General features: G+C 42.1%; 1 protein-coding gene across 2 annotated transcripts in view; it reads left to right on the top strand.

The window, feature by feature from the left end:
* The window catches only part of atp9a (ATPase phospholipid transporting 9A (putative)), a 106,938-nt gene that overhangs the window by 41,097 nt on the left and 48,205 nt on the right, over positions 1 to 17,636 (top strand). The gene's annotated exons all lie outside the window — the stretch shown is intronic.

Here is a 17,636-nt window from a genome sequence, read left to right as displayed (position 1 = left end):
CTGATTAGTTCTGAAACATGTTTGACTTTCTTTTCATCTGAATTTTTGTGGATGGGTGAAGTACTTAGTTTTGTTTATCGTCACGTGCTATCCAGTCAGCGGAAAGACTTAAAGACTTGATCATGAATGAAGTGCTCATTTTACACCACTATCCTTGCATGGACCTCATTTGGGGAAACGTCTTTCTCTCCAGTTAGGCAAATGTTGTCATGGTGAAGCTGACTGCTTCAAGATGCGTGAGAAGTGTCTGCTTTCTCTTCTTTTAAACATACCATGTTGTAGGTCCTATTTTGCAATGCTACAGTGATGTCATAAGGGCATAAGTTCATAAGTGATAGGAGCAGAATTAGGTCATTTGGGCCATCCTGTCTACTCCACCATTCAATCATGGCTGATCTATCACTCCCTCCTAACCCATTCTCCTGCCTTCGTGCCATTACCCTTGACACGAATCTTCTGCAATAATCGGTGTTGAAGGTGAGTAGACTTGGGATCACGACACATTTGGGGGAATTGTAGCAGAGGGTGTTCTTAAATAGGGTTCTGCATAATTCATAGAGAAATTTAAATTAATTTTTTCCCCATGACAAATCATCTTTGCATGCTTAGTTGATTTAGTTTAGAGATACAGTGCGGAAACAGGCCCACCGAGTCCGCTCCAACCAGCGATCACCGCACACTAACATTATCCTACGCACACAAGGGACAATTGACAATTTTACGTAGCTCATTGGCCTACAGACCTGTATGTCTTTTGGTATGTGGGAGGAAACTGGAGCACTTGGAGAAAACCCACGCAGGTCACAGACAGCACCTGTGGTCAGGATCGATATCTGGTACTGTAAGACAGTAACTCTACCGCTGCGCCACCATGCCATTCAATCAATGCTGAAACTTGAATGCTCCATTATAGCCGTATAATGTGAGTGTATTTAAGTTTGTTTGCATTCATTTTTCATTCATTGCTTTGCAATAATTTAAGTAGCCATGCAAGTATAGAAACATTGCAGCTCTGTTTTTAATCTGTATAAAAAGTCATGAATTCCGAGAATGTAATAAGCCTTTTGTAACTTCTCTTCCTGCTGCACTCAAACTGTATATTAATTAATGATTATTCGTATTTAGCTGCTCAAAATCTTACTTTATAAAGTACAGATGTTTTTTATCAAAGTTGAAGAAAACAATGAGCTGTTTGGTTTAAGGATCAAAATTATGAGTATGTTGAGTTTAGTCACTCAAAATTGTGAAGTAGATGAGACATCCAAAAATGCACTGGAAAGGTTTGCTACTGGTGTCGCCTTGCATACAGGGGAACAAAGTCCCTGTGGAAATTGAGGTACATTAAATGTAAAGGGTGGACTACACCATGGATCCACTTACCTGTCTAAATGTTTCTTAAACGTTGCGCTAGTACCTGCCTCAACTACCTCTTCTGGCAGCTCTTTCCATACACACCCCATCATCTGTGTGAAAAAGTTACCCCACAGGTTTCTATTAAATCTTCCCCCCCCTCACCTTAAACCTATGCGCTACATGCGCTAACGTTCTCTGTCCCAGCCTGAAACCAGTTGTAAAGCAGCATCTTTCAGCAGAGATCAAAGTGATTTTATTTTGTGCTGGTCTCAGCAACTCCCGGCAGTTTTACTTCCTGCTTCTGTGTGGTGGAATAACTCTCTCACAGACCACTTCTTGCATGCTGTAGAAGTCCATTCTAGTTTATGTGACCCATTCACTTCTGGGATACACTCACTGAACCATTCATGCAATCTGTGTTCTCCTCCCAATCTCCTGCTCATAAAACAACTGTAAAAATGAGACACTTTCTTGACTTATTACGAACAAAATCCTCCATTATTGAGTCCAATCAATGAGGTGAACCATTTTGATTTGATTTAGCTATTTACGGTTTTCAATGGCCATGAATATTTAAAAGCATGTTCTGTCGACTGACAAATTGCAAACTTGGTGCAGAAAGTCCTGCTGAATTGATTTGTGATTAACATTTAAGCAATTAAACTCTTTGTTCCATTGTTTTGTGTTTTATCATGAATAGGAGTTTGTGTCCCTTGACATGATGTAAATTCTGCCCGTTCGGTGCAGAGTGTTAGAAAAGATTCCTTCTTATGCGATTCAGCTGGAAGACCTGGAGTATTGTGTACAGTTTTGGTCCCCTAATTTGAGGAAGGGCATTCTTGCTATTGAGGGAGTGCAGCGTAGGTTTACAAGGTTAATTCTCGGGATGGCGGGACTGTCATATGCTGAGAGAATAGAGTGGCTGGGCTTGTATACTCTGGAATTTAGAAGGATGAGAGCGGATCTTATTGAAACATATAAGATTATTAAGGGCTTGGACACGCTAGAGGCAGAAAACATGTTCCCGATGTTGGGGGAGTCCAGAACCAGGGGCCACAGTTTAAGAATAAGGGATAAGCCATTTAGAATGGAGACGAGGAAACACTTTTTCTCACAGAGAGTTGTGAGTCTGTGGAATTCTCTGCCTCAGAGGGCGGTGGAGGCTGGTTTTTCTGGATACTTTCAAGAGAGAGCTAGATAGGGCTCTTAAAGATAGCGGAGTCAGGGGATATGGGGAGAAGGCAGGAACGAGGTACTGATTGGGGATGATCAGCCATGATCACATTGAATGGCGGTGTTGGCTCGCAGGGTCGAATGGCCTACTCCTGCACCTATTGTCTATTGTCTATTGTCAAAGAAGCTGAGCATCAGGTTGATTTCTCCGAGCACTCAGTCATAGATCCATAGAGTGATACAGCGTGGAAACAGGCCCAACTGACCACACCGGCCAACATGTCCCAGCTACACTATTCCCACCTGCCCGCGTTTGGTCCATATCCCTCCAAACCTGTCCTATCCATGTACCTGTCTAAAATCCCTGTGCCACTGTACGAGTTCTGATTCGAACTTGGAGATTTACGGTAATGGCCGCTCGTCGGTACTCGGGGCTTCTTGTGGACATTTTTATCAACATGTTAAAAATCTTTCCGAGTCTTCCCGGGCTTACCTCGTTCCCGAGTACCTGCCGTTAGCGTTACGAGCCGCTAAGCGACGCCTCCGAGCTACGATGTACGCGCTAAGTACATTCTACATGCCTACCGCGAGTTTGATTTTTTTTTAAACTCGGGAGAGCACTTGAATGAACCCGTACATGTTTGGATAGTCCCTGCCTCAACTACCTCCTCTGGCAGCTTGTTCCATACACCCACCACCTTTTGTGTGAAAACGTTACCCCTCAAAATCCTATTAAATCTTTTCCCCTTCACCTTAAACCTATGTCCTCTGGCTTGGATTCACCCACTCTGGGCAAGAGACTCTGTCAGAAAGTCTTGTCTGTTTACTTACCCCCAGTCTCATTTATTTCCGTGCTCTTGCTCCTAGTCTTCTGTCCTTCACGATCCCGAAGCATTCATTTCTGTCCTGAGCCTCCTCTGTTGCCAATGTGCGGACATGCACAAACTGGAGGAACAACACCTCCTATTCCGCTCGGGTAGTTTACAACCCAACACTGAATGTGAACACTGAATTCTCCAATTTTAGTTAACTATAAATATATAGTTAATATATAGTCCATAGTTCCTGGGTCCTAGCTTGCCTCCTTATTTCCCCCCCCATTTACTCGCCACTCAAATCCCATCAGCATTATCTGACCCTTCACTGAAACTAGGATTGCAAATGCATTGGTTTGTATTTCTATTGCCGAGATATACAGTAGGGTGGCATGGTGGCGTAGCGATAGAGTTGCGGCCTTACAGTGCCCGAGACTCGGGTTCAATCCTGACTACAGGTGCTGTCTGTACGGAGTTTGTAAGTTCACTCTGTGACCGCTTGGGTTTACACGGGTGCTCCGGTTTTCTCCCACACTCCAAAGACGTACAGGTTTGTAGGTTAATTCGCTTCTGGGAGGGGGTGGGGTTAGGTGAGGTGAGGGGGGGGAGGGGATAAAGTACAGAAGAGTTGACACGAATGGGGAAAATTAAAAAATGGGATTGCTGTAGGATTAGTGTAAATGGGTGGTTCTTGGTAGGCCCAGATTCCGTTTCTTTAACTCCATTTGCAAAATTGCAAAGGGCTTAAATAGTTTTGAATGATTTGCCTTATTCGACTTGCCTAGTGCTGCTGGAGAAGCAAGCAAGATCTCAGTGCCAACGATAACCCTGCGTTTAATAGCAAAGAGCTCATCAGAAAGCAAGTCGTGCATGTGTGTTCGGCTTATTCACAGTCGGGCTTGCATCATCAGGCTCTTGTGGTGAATTTAAAAGGTCATGTTATGATTAAATTATTAATGGACTGGAGGTGAAAGGATGTTAGCATGTTGAGAATGGTGAAAGGAGTATTATGAGGCAAAAAATGAAGTATGGCTGCCTTGAACAATGAGTGTACTTTTCTCAAACACGTCATATTAATGCCATTTTCTGTCCTTTGACCAAATATTGGTACATAACATCCGAGCATTCTGACCAGAAATGTGCTGGTTTCCTCCTTAACCTGATTGCAGCCGGGGGGATAATAGTTATAGGATGTGTAGAGGATAAAATATTGCCCAAGGTTCCAGGTTTTCATTATTACCTTGTGACTCCTGCCTGACGCATGGCTCGAACCTTATCCTTTCCTGTCTGTTTAACTTGGCTCGAGTTTGGTATAAACCCACTGAGGTTTCACAGGAGCTCGCCTAGTTTCTAAATTGATTAGTAAGGGTGTCAAGGGTTATGGGAAGAAGGAAGGAGAATATGGTTGAGAGGGAAAGATAGATCAGCTGTGATAGAATGGTGGAGTGGACTTGATGGGGGGGAATGGCCTAATCCTGCTCCTAGAACCTATGAACTTATAAATGCAGTTCCTGGGGCTCACTTGGGTATATAATTCCTGGATCCTTGCTTGCCTCATCCCCCCCCCCCCCCCATTTACTCGCCAGTCCCCACTTCCCCGCATCGTTATCTGACCCTTCACTGTAACTGGGATTGCAAATGCATCGGTTTGTATTAGTATTGCCGAGAGATAGTGTGGCATGGTGGCGCAGCAGTAGATTTGCTGCCTTATGGTGCCTGAGACCCAGGTTCGATCCTGACTATGGGAGCTGTCTGCACCGGGTTTGTACGTTCTCCTAGTAACCGCGTGGGTTTCCCTGGGTGCTCCGGTTTCCTCCCACACTCCAAAGATGTACAGGCTTGTAGGCTAATTGGTTTCGGAAAATTGTAAATTGTCCCTAGTGTGTGTAGGATAGTGCTAGTGTATGGGGACCGCTGGCCTGCGTAGACTCGGTGGGCCAAAGGGCCTGTTCCCATGCAGTATCTCTAAACTAAACAAAACATATGGCAATTGTGTTTATTCTTGGCTAACCAGCATAATGGGACAAAGTTGAAATGACCGCCACTCACAATTCTTTTTCTAAGTAAATTAAATTAAATTACAAAGGCCTCCAGAAAGACATTAGCTGTGCTAAACATGAGGTGAGCAAATTTAGGCATGAAAATTATATTAATGTCTCCTCCTTTAAATTGGCATCAGTACGCTGTCAGGTTTGATATCTGCGACAATATGCAAACCTACATATTGCAAGAATATCCCCCAAATCAAAGCAGTAAAAAAATCTGTCGTTCAGGAAGACTCGAAGAGCTAGTTGTTTGCATTCCAGGACTGAAGGAATTATGTATATAGAAGCTTCTTTTCTCTTGTGTTTAACCACCCAGAAGTGTCAAAGGTCAGGAATATAATATCTCCCCAGTGCACCAGCTAAATTACAGTGAAATCATAATAATGTCATTCCTGCTCGAAGCAAACTTGCATTTAGCCCGAAAGCTTGCACACTCTGATTTCAGTGATGGATGACAAAGCAGGAAGGAGATGTGTAAGTGGCCCAGGGGGGCAAAGGTCAGGAACTGGATTGTATGAGGTCATTGAGTATTCAGTGCCTTTTCAAATCTTTGGCACCACTGGGTCAAAGGTGAGAGACTAGTTTGATCTTTTATGATAATTTAATGGTAGAAAATAACCATATTTTATATTAGGAAAACGGATAAATAGTCTCAAAATTAGTGCAGGAATATGTGATTAGTATGATGCTTGTCATAAAGATCTTGATAGTTTAATTTAAATGCATTCATAAAAAATGTAAATGTCCAAGATAAACCTCTCAATTCATTGGTTTTTCATTCTATTGCTTAAAGACATTTTTCTTCCCCGTTTTCAAATCTGCGCTGTTCACACCTTCGATGGGATAAGGACAAACAAATTCTTGTATCTCTAAAAGGTCTAAATGCGACTGGGCTTGTATGTATTCACTGTAATTTGGAAGGATGAGAGGATCTTATAGAAACATATAAAATTATTAAGGCATTGGACACATAAGATGCAGAAAACATGTTTCCGATATTGGGTGAGTCCAGAACCAGAGGCCACAGTTTAAAACTAAGGGGTAGGCCATTTAGAACTGAGATGAGGAAAATCTTTTTCACACAGAAAAAAAATTCACACGTTGTGAATTTGTGGAATTCTCTGCCTCAGAAGGCAGTGGAGGTCGATTCACTTGATGCATTCAAAAGAGTTAGATAGAGGTCTTAGGGCTGGCGGATTCAAGGGGAATGGGGAGAAGGTAGGAATGGGGTACTGATTGTGGATGATCAACCATGATCATATTAAATGGTGGTGCTGGCTTGAAGGGCCGAATGGCCTGCCCCTGCACCTATTGTCTATGTATCTATGTATTTAGTATTTATTTTGGAGGGGAGGATAATCTTTTGCCTGTTTTATTTTCTCTCCTGGAGAGTGATCACCAAGTGGTAACTGTTTGTCATATCAAGGACCGCTGGCATTCTGCAGTGCCCAGTTCATGAAGGTGCCACCACAGTGCCATGCTTTTGAAATTTTATGATAATTTTTTTTCAAAACAAATTATTTATCTCCAATGTTCTCTGCTCCATTCCCTTACCTCTCCGCAAGTATAACTTGCCTCAGTTTGGTGATTGTCACCCACCTATATCGTTCTCCAAAGGCTGTTAGACCTTTTAGAGATACAGTGTGGAAACAAGCCCTTCGGACCACCGACCCCGCGCCGACCAGCGATCCCCATATACTAGCACTATCTTACACGCTAGGGACAATTTACAATTTTACCCAAGCCAATTAACCTACAAACCTGTACGTCTTTGGAGAGTGGAAGGAAACCAGAGCTTCTGAAGAAAAACAACACCGTCACAGGTAGAACGTGCAAACTCCATACAGACAACACCCGTAGTCAGAGTCTAAAGTCTAAAGCTGACATCCCCAGAGAAGCTAAGTGTCTCTAACCAGCTGCATTAAATCTCCACTGGAGCTTTGTTATCTCGGGCTCACAGTTTCATCAGGTTTTTCATGGACACCTTTCCAACATGACAGAGCACTGTAATTTGATAGTCAGGCTTCTCCAAAGACCAAGCAGTTCTAGATTGCTCCACGCGGTCAAATAAGCTGCCTTCATCAATCACTGGGCATTTGTCAACAGGAAAAAAATATCATTTTTCAATGCATTGTTTTCTTGTAATCATTTCGGCGAGTTACCACTTGTTTAAAAGCTGGCTTTGAATGGAATTCAGCCATGTCACCACAATGTAACGAAGAGAAGCAAGTCCCATCAGATTCTTTGAAGGAATAGGCTGTATTCTACTCCTGTGGCTAATGGCACTGGTGCACTTCCTTCAGACCACCAGTTTAAGTTTTTTTTTAATGTCTCAGGATGGCACAGTGGCACAGCCGTAGAGTTGCTGCCCTATAGCACCGAGACCCAGGTTCGATCCTGACTATGGGTACTGCCTGCACGGAGTTTGTACATTATCCCTGTGACCGTGTGAATTTTCTCTGGGTGCTCTGGTTTCCTCCCACACTCCAAAGAGTGTAGAATGATGCTGGTGTTTGAGATGATCACTGGTCAGCATGGACTCGGTGGGCTGAAGGGCCCTATTCCGCGCTGTATTTCTAAAGTCTAAACGAGAATGTCATTTTTTTAATGATGACTTTAGTTTAGAGATACAGCGCGGAAACAGGCCCTTCGGCTCACTGAGTCCGTGACGACCAGCGATCCCCGCTAGCCTACACACTCTAGGGGCAATTTTACTACAATTATACCAAGCAAAGTAACCTACAAACCTGTATGTCTTTGGAGTGTGGGAGGAAAACTGAGATCCCGGAGAAAACCCATGCAGGTCACAGGGAGAACATGCAAACTCCATACAGACAAGCACCCTTGGTCAGGATTGAACCCTGGTCTCTGGCACTCTACTGCTGCGCCACCGTGCTACCAGATTTGTGCTGGGTACCTGGATCAGTCCTTGGCATCCTGCTGTATATTGCAGCAAGGATTTCCAGGTTAACAACAAAACATCTTGCTCAATTTTTCCATGCAAAGATCAGCATCTGAGGTTAAAGGTCCTGAGATTCAGGTAGTACTATCAAAATAATTAGGAAATGTTCACAGCACTTGATATTGGATACCTATCATGGCTGATACCATTCCCTCATCATTAACAGACCAGACTACATTTTGACCAATACTAATGTATTTTCATCTCCAACACCTTGCCAAACGTATTGTGTACATAACCACATTAACCACTGTCAAATATGCATGCAACAAGTTTTCCCAACCAAAGATCACAATAGAAATGATTATCCAGCAAATTTCTCATTTGGCTTCATTGATTGATTTTAATTGCTCTTTCCTACTAGGCTGTGGGCCGGGGAGCTTTTTCATTCAGGTTCGTGACCCAACTCACGGAACTACCTGAATTTTTCACATATTGTGTAAAAATATATAAATCTTATATAAATCATACCTGAAACTCGTCAAGAACAAAACCTGCACATTTTGTTTAAATATGACAAAAATGTCCAATTTTCCGAGTAGTAATCCAATCAACGCACATTTGATATTGAGGTCGGACGCAAATTGACCTCATGACCATGTTTTATGGTCGCTAGGTAGCGAGGACTCTGGGATCATGGCTGCCTCCTCATTACATCAATAGCAAGGTTTCCAAGGATAATGGTAAAGCTAATCTTGTTGATCATTTTGTTTTTCAATTGATTTATCTTTATAAAGTTATGATGTGAACTGTTAAATAAAAATGATAAATAACAAATATACAGCTAGGGTTACGGTTAGGGTCAGGGTCAGTCGGTCGGTCAGTTGGGCTTGTCGGTAGGCCAATGGATGTTGTGAAGGATCGGTCGGGCTTGTCGGTCCGCTGGTGGATGGTGAGAGTGGGTGGACGGCCGGTGAGTGCTATGAACGGTCGGTCAGACAGTCGGTAGGCCGATGAGTGCTGCAAGGAGGCGGTCGGGCTGTCGGCCTGCTAGAGGATGCTGTGAGGGGTCGGTTGGTCTGTCGAGAGGCCGGTGGGTGCTGCGAGTGGTCGGACGGCCTGCCTAATCATAATGAAATCATTGTGTCACCTGAAGAATTTTGGCCTTCTCTCTATCACAGACATTCCCTTTCTTGAAGAAGGGTCTCGACCTGAAACGTCACCCATTCCTTCTGTCCAGAGCTGCCTGTCCCTCTGAATTACTCCAGCATTTTGTGTCTATCTTCCTTTTCTTCTGACTCACATTTCCAGTTCTGGGGCAGAGATGCTGTCCTGAAACGTTACCTCTTGGCTCTCACCACAGAATGTTGCCTGACCAGCAGCCTATTTCCAGCACTTTCTGTATTTATCTCAAATACTTAGTCCAAGAACGCCACCAGTTTTGTTTAGTTTGGAGATACAGGCCGATTGGCCCACTGAGTTCATGCTGACCAGAGATCACCCTGTACACTAGCTCTATCCTACACACTAGGGACCATTTTACAACTTTGCCAAAGCCAATTAACCTACAAATCTGTACATCTTTGGAATGTGAGAGGAAGCACCCGGAGAAAACCCATGCGGTCACAGGGAGAACATAAACCTCCGCAGAGACAGCAGCCGTAGTCAGGATTGAACCCGGGTCTCTGGCGCTGTAAGGCAGCATCTCTACTGCTGCGCCACTGTGCTGCCCCAGTTGAAAGTCTCTGGAGAAGTAATAACTCTTGGCTAAAAACGAGTAAAAATGCACCACGTTTTAAGCTGTTATTTGTTACTGCTTCAAACCTAATTAAAAATCTGCCAAACTGCTATTAGTCAAGCACCATTTGAACAACATAATCATTGATAATGACTGTCCATCAAATTCCCTGGCACCAAAGTCTAATTACAGTTGTGCTGTATCATTCCTTTGATCATTTAATTTTTTGATGGGAAAGGCAGTTTAAAAGTATGGATCTTTATTCATTCATTTTTTTATTACATATTCTCTTTATTTTCCTTCATTTATCCAAACCATCTTACCTTCATTGCCTTTTCAGTACCCAAATTGACACTTGATTGTAGTTCACCCTTCTCCTCCATGCTTCCTGTGGCTTTTTCCAATCACCAACTCTCAATGCTTAATATTCCTAGTGTTGGTTTCACTGTTTGCTTGGGACCCAGATACCCTGGAAAACTATTAGCTCCTGCATTCCACCCAAATTAATTAACAACAATAGGAGCATGTCAATAGAGACAAAAGCAGTCAGTTTAGTACGTTTACATCATGCCTATACTTACTTCTGAAAGCTCGAAATGTCACCCGTTCCCTCTCCAGAGATGTTATCTGTCCCGCTGTTATTCCAGCATTTTGTGTCTGTCTTCGGTTTAAACTAGCATCTGCAGTTCCTTCCTACACATTCTGAAGGCTCCTATTTCATTCAATCCATGCTCTAATGGAAATTGTTATTTTTTTTATCAATAACCAGTTTTAAGCATGTGTTTGTGTTTTACTAAACTTTATGCAGGTTTCTATTATATTATAGTCCCTTAGGTTTTCCAAAATATACTTTTATTCCTTCTATAATTTTTCTAAGACTATTAAATGAAGGCACATTGTGATGTTTATATGCTTGGTCGTGCAATGGAGTCAAACGTATGGATGTGTTCGAGTGGTTTAACCTTGTTACTGAATGAGAGGATGGTGACCGTGTGCGGAAATTGTTATTTTAAAGTCATACTTCCAACACGCAACTCAATCTGTCAGCACAATTGTTCAAGTCGCCCTTTGTTGACTTGATGTGGTATTGTAGTATCTGGGGTAGGCAAATGTCAGGTTATAGGCTAAAGGTTAAAGATGTAAGCAAAGTGGGTTAATGTTATTTATTAACAAAAGTGACCATGACCTGTAACTGGACCCAGTTTGTTCATTTTCGTAAAGGAAGCTTTCAGAGTTTTGGTGGTAATGTTCATTCTGCCATCTGGAACTTAATGGGTGGTGTAGTATGTCTTGAAGGGAGGCTGTGCATACCTGTCAAATCTTAACGAGTTACCAGCGTTTCCTGCGGGTTTCCTTATGTTTCCTAGTCTTGCTGATGTACGGCACATTTCAAGATAATGGGCTGGATCGTGCCCTGCCCACGCTTCATGTCACTTCTCTAGGATTCCTGCAGTCGCACTTGCCTCTCGCAGTTGGGCATTTCCCTCCGCATCCCCGTCGCCTCGGCCCCAGCTGTTTCACAGGAGAAGCAACCAGGCCTCAGGCACTGTAGACCTAGTCCCTGAAGTGCCCAGAGAGTGATCTCTCAGCGTGCGATCTCACAGCTAGTGATCTCGCAAAGCCTTATCGTCAACATCTCTGAACCTCAGAGATATTTCAGTATGGTCGAGGCATTTAGTTTAGAGATACAGCGACCTTCTGCCCACCGAGCCCACACCGACTAGTGATCCCCGTTATACTAGCACACGCTACACACTTGGGATATTAGTTTCTCTGGGGATGTCAGTTTTATACTTTAGACTTTAAAGATACAGCACGGAAACAGTCCTTTTGACCTACTGAATCTGTGCAGACTAGTGTTCCCCATTACACCACCACTATTACACCATTACACCATATTTTATTACCAAAGCCAATTAACCTATAAACCTGTACGTCTTTGGAGTGTGGGAGGAAGCTGGAGCACCCGGGGAAAACCCAGGTGATCACAGCGAATGGAATTTGGCCCAGCATTTATTTCTCAACCCTAACTGCCCTTAAGAAGGTAGTGGTAAAGAACCATCCTGAATTCAGTGAAGATGCTTCTGCAGTGCTGGCAGAGAGAGAGTTCCAGGAGTTAGATTCAATGTTGATGAAGGGACGGCAATAGATTTTCATTTCAACATGATGTGCAGCTTGAAGGAAAACGTGCTCTTGTGCTTTATGCTGACAGGAGTCGTGGGTTTGGGAGGTGCTGTCGGAGTAACCTGAGCAAGTAACTGCAGTGCATTCTGCAGCTGATGTACACGGCAACATAGTGCACCTGTCATAGAGGAAATTTATAGGAAGGAACTGCAGATGCTGGTTTACACTGCAGATAGACACCAAATGCTGGAGTAACTCAGCAGGTCAGGCAGCAGCTCTGCAGACAAGGAATAGGTGACATTTCGGTCTGAAGAAGTCTCGATCTAATACGTCACTTATTCCTTTTTCCAGAGATGCTGCCTGACCCATTGTGTTATTCCAAAATATTGTTTCTATCGAAGGAATGAATGTTTGGGCTGGTGGGTGGGACTGCAATGAAGCATGTTCCAAGTTGAAGTTCTGTTCTTCTGGTTTTTCATGTAATGATTTTAAATTGTCATTATATTTAGGTATTTCTTTACCATTTCTTTACCGGTTGTCAGGAGCTTGTCGTCAATTAGATTGTAGGTTGATGTAGACATTGTCGTAGGGGGGTTCAGTCGCCATTTTTTTGGCGACCTGCTACGACTGCGACAGTCGCCGGCAGTCGCCGAAAAAATCGCGTAAGTGGGACAGGCCCATAAGACAACAACTCTGCTGCTACGCCACTGATATCCCTGCCTATCCAAATCCTCTTTTCACAGATGCCTTTCATGCAATGTCCTTCCTCATTCCTTCCTATTCATATTCATTGGATGGTGCAAATAGTTTTTGGCCAGAGCTAAATAGATTCTGAATCAACAAGAGGGTGATAGGTATGAATGTGGAGGTTACAGATCAGCGATGATGTTACTAAATGACAGGGCAGGCTGAAGGGTTTGGTTCCTGCTCCAACTATGTATGTTTGTTCTTGTGCAGAGTGGGCGGCAGGTTTCACTGTGCCCTGGGTCATTAGTGCAGTGTTTTTCAATCTTTGCTGTACATGAGCTCCCATGGAGATGGACACACTTCAGGATATCCCCTACTGATTTTCAGCATACTTTCAGGGACAGGGTCTAGAATTGGAATGCAATGAAATCTGACTTCCTGTTAAAATAAAATCTGTTCCAAGTACAGCAGTGGAATCATTTGTTAATAGTCGGACAAGGCAGAAATCTGATTACCGATGCATACTAATTTGATCGTTTCTCAGAGGCTAGGGGAAAGACTGCGTACCTCAGTTTACAATGTATGATTGAGTGTTATTGTCTGTGTCATTTGCAACTTCCTGTTAAATTGAACCAGCTGACCTCTGTGCTGTGCTGGCCCACATATGAGTTGACAGAACGTTCCTCATCAGAAGCAATCGCAGTAATGAGTACGCCTGAGTCTTGCAGCAGGTCTTTGGAAACAGCTACAGACACAGCTCTAGGTGGAGGGAAAGTTGCGAATGACTCCGACAAATGCAGTGCCGATTCTCACATTTTCCTTGCTTTCCACAAGTAACACTTGCTTTCCCTCTCTCCCTGTCCCTCACCCCACCATAGTTCTCCGATTAGTTTCACTGTCCTTATTAATTTTATTGATTGGATGCCTCCTTGTCACCTTCACCTTTGCTAACAATGAACTATTCTACACTTCCTTATCATCGTCAGCTTTGATCTGGTGTTTTCACACCTCTTATTGAAACGTACAAAATTCTTAAGGGGTTGGACAGGCTAGATGCAGGACGATTGTTCCCAATGTTGGGGAAGTCCAGAACAAGGGGTCACAGTTTAAGGATAAGGGGGAAATCTTTTAGGACCGAGATGAGAAAAACATTTTTCACACAGTGATGAATCTCTGGAATTGTCTGCCACAGAAGGTAGTTCATTGGCTATATTTAAGAGGGAGTTAGATGTGGCCCTTGTGGCTAAAGGTTTCAGGGGGTATGGAGAGAAGGCAGGTACAGGATACTGAGTTGGATGATCAGCCATGATCATATTGAATGGCGGTGCAGGCTCGAAGGGCTGAATGGCCTACTCCATCATCTATTTTCTATGTTTACCCTTCCATATCTCTACTCCTTCTCCCTGACTCTCAGTCTGAAGAAGGGACTCAACCCGAAACGACACCCATTCCATCTCTCCAGATATGCTGCATGTTCCCCTGAGTTACTCCAGCATCTTCTCACGTTTCCTTCTGACACTATGGTCGAGAATGACCCCAGGAATAACTGGTTAACATATGATGAGCGTTTGAAGGCACTGGGCCTTTCCTCGCTGGAGTTTAGAATGATTAGAGGGGACCTCGTTAAAACTTACCGAATAGTGAAAGGCCTGGATAGAGTGAATATGGAGAGGATGTTTCCCCTAGAGGGAGAGTCTAGGACCAGAGCCCATGGCCTCAGAATAAATGGACGTATCTTTAGAAAGGAGATGAGAAGGAATTTCTTTAGTCAGTGGGCGGTGAATCTGTGGAATTCATTGCCACAGATGACAGTGGAGGCCAAGTCAATGAATATTTTTAAACCAGCATCTGCAGTTCCTTCCTACACAATATTTTTTTGTTTTTGTTTTTTGTTTTTTTTATTTTATTAGAAGTTAATACAGTACAAAACAATACAGTGGAACCTAATTTTAGGTGCCAACTATGTCATACCGTAATCCATTCTATGTACAACCTCTAGTTTTATGTTATGAAAAGGAAGTAAGCAAGACAAGAAAAAGAAAACAATGGAAAGGGGAAAAAGAGGAAAAATAGATGGTAGAGAGTAGAAAAATGTGAAGTGTGTATATAAATTTTTTTTTTAAAAAAGTGGAAAGTAGAAATAGGAAAGAAGGCCCCTTAAAAGAGAAATTTTCAAATCTTTATTCGGAGATGTAGATCTATCCGCGGCATGAACTGAAATCAGCAATCTTTACGGTACCGCTGCATCACATGATTCCAAAAAGTCAATGAAATGGGACCAACTCCTTAAGAATTGGTCATATTTATCTATTAATCGCTCATTTCTTCAAGGCGTGCTATGTCCATCATATTCTTAATCCACATTTTAACAGTTGGTATAGCTGTATTTTTCCAAAATTTAAGTATCAATTTCTTTCCAATTATTAACCCATAATTTAAAAAAAACGTTTTGGTCTTTATTTAAATTGATATCTTCTACTATTATTCCAAATATAATCCATTCCGTTTTAGGTTCTATTCTTGACTTGAAAAGCTTTGTAAATATATCAAATATATCGCTCCAAAATTTATTCAACTTTGTACATCCTACAAATGAATGTGTTATATTAGCGTTTTGAAACAAACATTTATCGCATCTGGGAGAGACGTTTGGGTAGAATTTATTCAACCTCGTTTTTGAATAATATAGCCTATGTAATAATTTGAATTGAATTAAATTATGTCTTGCATTAATGGAAAAATTATGTGTGTTCATCAGATACTTTTCCCATCTATCCTTCGAGATCTTTATCATTGGGAGCTCATGTTCCCAATCTTCTCTTAGTGCTTCTGTTGAGGGTAATTCTCTATTTAATATATTATTATAAAAGTATGATATTAGTTTTTGTGAATCAGCCTTAATATTCATTGCTTCTTCTAAAGGGTCTAAAAATATAGTTTGAAATCTATGTGTATATTTCTTCAAAAAGTCACATATCTGTATATATTTAAAATATTGATTATCCTTTAGTTTAAATTTTAATTTTAAATGTTGAAATGATAACAGTTTGCCCAATTCATACATATCTCCTACTTTCCTAATCCCCAGTCTATCCCATTGCTGATATGTTTTGTCGATGAGAGATGGTTTGAATGCGGGGTTGTTCAATAGTGGGGTTAGTACTGATAGATTATTTAATTTCAAGGATACTTTTATTTGTTTCCAAATTCTTATTGTATTGTGAATAATTGGATTCTTCTTATATATTATACTATTCAATTTTATCGGTGAGAGCAAGATCGTTCCTATATCGTACGGATAGCACTGCTGAGTGGAACTATCCAACCAGTACATTATGTTCTTAATATGCACTGCCCAGTAGTAATACATGAAGTTACGTAATGATAAACCCCCAACTTCTTTAGGTTTACACAAATGCTTTCGTTGAGTTCTGTGTGCTCTGTAATCCCATATAAAATTAGTGATAGTAGAATCTAGTTTTTTGAAAAAGTATTTTGGAATATATATTGGGATTGCTTGATTGTGGTAAGAAAGCCATTTTTATAGCGTTAAAGCTACACAATATTTTTTTAAGGTGGCGATTGACAGATTCGTGAATAGAAACGGTGTCAGGGGTTATGAGGCAAAGGCAGGACAATGAGGTTCAGAGAGAAAGAGGGAGCAGCCATGATTGAATGGCAGAGTTGACTTGATGGGCTGAATGGGATGATTCTGCTCCTAGAACATATGAACTTATGAACAAGGCAATGTTCAGACTGTCATTACCTCGTCCACTCAATTAATCTATATGTATACCTTTTGGAGATCCTTTGTGTTCTCTTCACAACTCCAAGTTACTCCAAGTAACTTTGTATCATTTACACTTGGTTCTTTTGTAAAGCACAAAGCTGTAGAGTAAAGTGCTTGTCCCACTTGGGCGACCAAATCTGCGAGTTCTGGTGTGTTTGCCCTCGACTCGTACTCGCAGCATGGTTGACACAAGGTCGTAGGAGGTCTTTATAACTCTCCTTCATGCTCGAGAGTAGTCCCCGTGTACTCGAGGCCTCAGCTAGGTCGCGGCGTATTTCTCAACATGTTGAAAAATGCCCGTGAGTAAAAAAAGGTCGCCATGGAAAAAATCGATACTTTTTACTCGTTGGGTTAGTCGTACTAGGTCGGCATATTAGTCATAGGTAATTGAGGGTAGTCGAAGGTGATCGTAGATGGTCTTCATCATAGTTGAAGGGAGGTCGAAGGAGATCGAAGGAGGTCGTCTTCACTCTCCACTATTCGGTGTCCAATTTTCCCAAAGTTAGTTGTAGCTAGTCGTAGCTAGGCTTCTACATAGTCAAACGAGGTCTTCAACATGACATTTTTTCAAACTCTCCTAAACTCTTCTAAACTCGGCAATTAAGTCGCTCAAGTGGGACAGGCAGCATTTGTGGAAGAAATGGGTAGGTGACGTCTTGGGGTGGGACCCTTCTCCAGGCTCAGACAATTTCCTTCCACAGATGCTGCCTGACTCACTGTGTGATGCCAGCACTTTGTATTTTATACAAGATTCCAGCATCTACAGTTCCTTCTGCCTCCACTTGGTTCTTTCATCCATGAATGTAGATTGTAAATTGTTGAAGTCACATAATTGATCTTCATAGTGTCTCACTGTTAGCAACATGCTAACTTAAAATAACAATGATTCCTGCAACTTTCTGTCCTTAAACTATTCCTCTTTTGAAGCTCATATTTTACATAGCAATCTTTGTGTGGTAATTTTTGAAATGCTTTTTAAAAAAATCAGTTTTATTGATTTATTTCTCAT

The sequence above is a fragment of the Amblyraja radiata genome, chromosome 23 (genome assembly GCF_010909765.2).
Source record: "Amblyraja radiata isolate CabotCenter1 chromosome 23, sAmbRad1.1.pri, whole genome shotgun sequence".
Classification (NCBI taxonomy): domain Eukaryota; kingdom Metazoa; phylum Chordata; class Chondrichthyes; order Rajiformes; family Rajidae; genus Amblyraja; species Amblyraja radiata.
The sequence above is the reverse complement of the archived record's forward strand: the minus strand, read 5'-3'. Positions and strand labels throughout refer to the sequence as shown.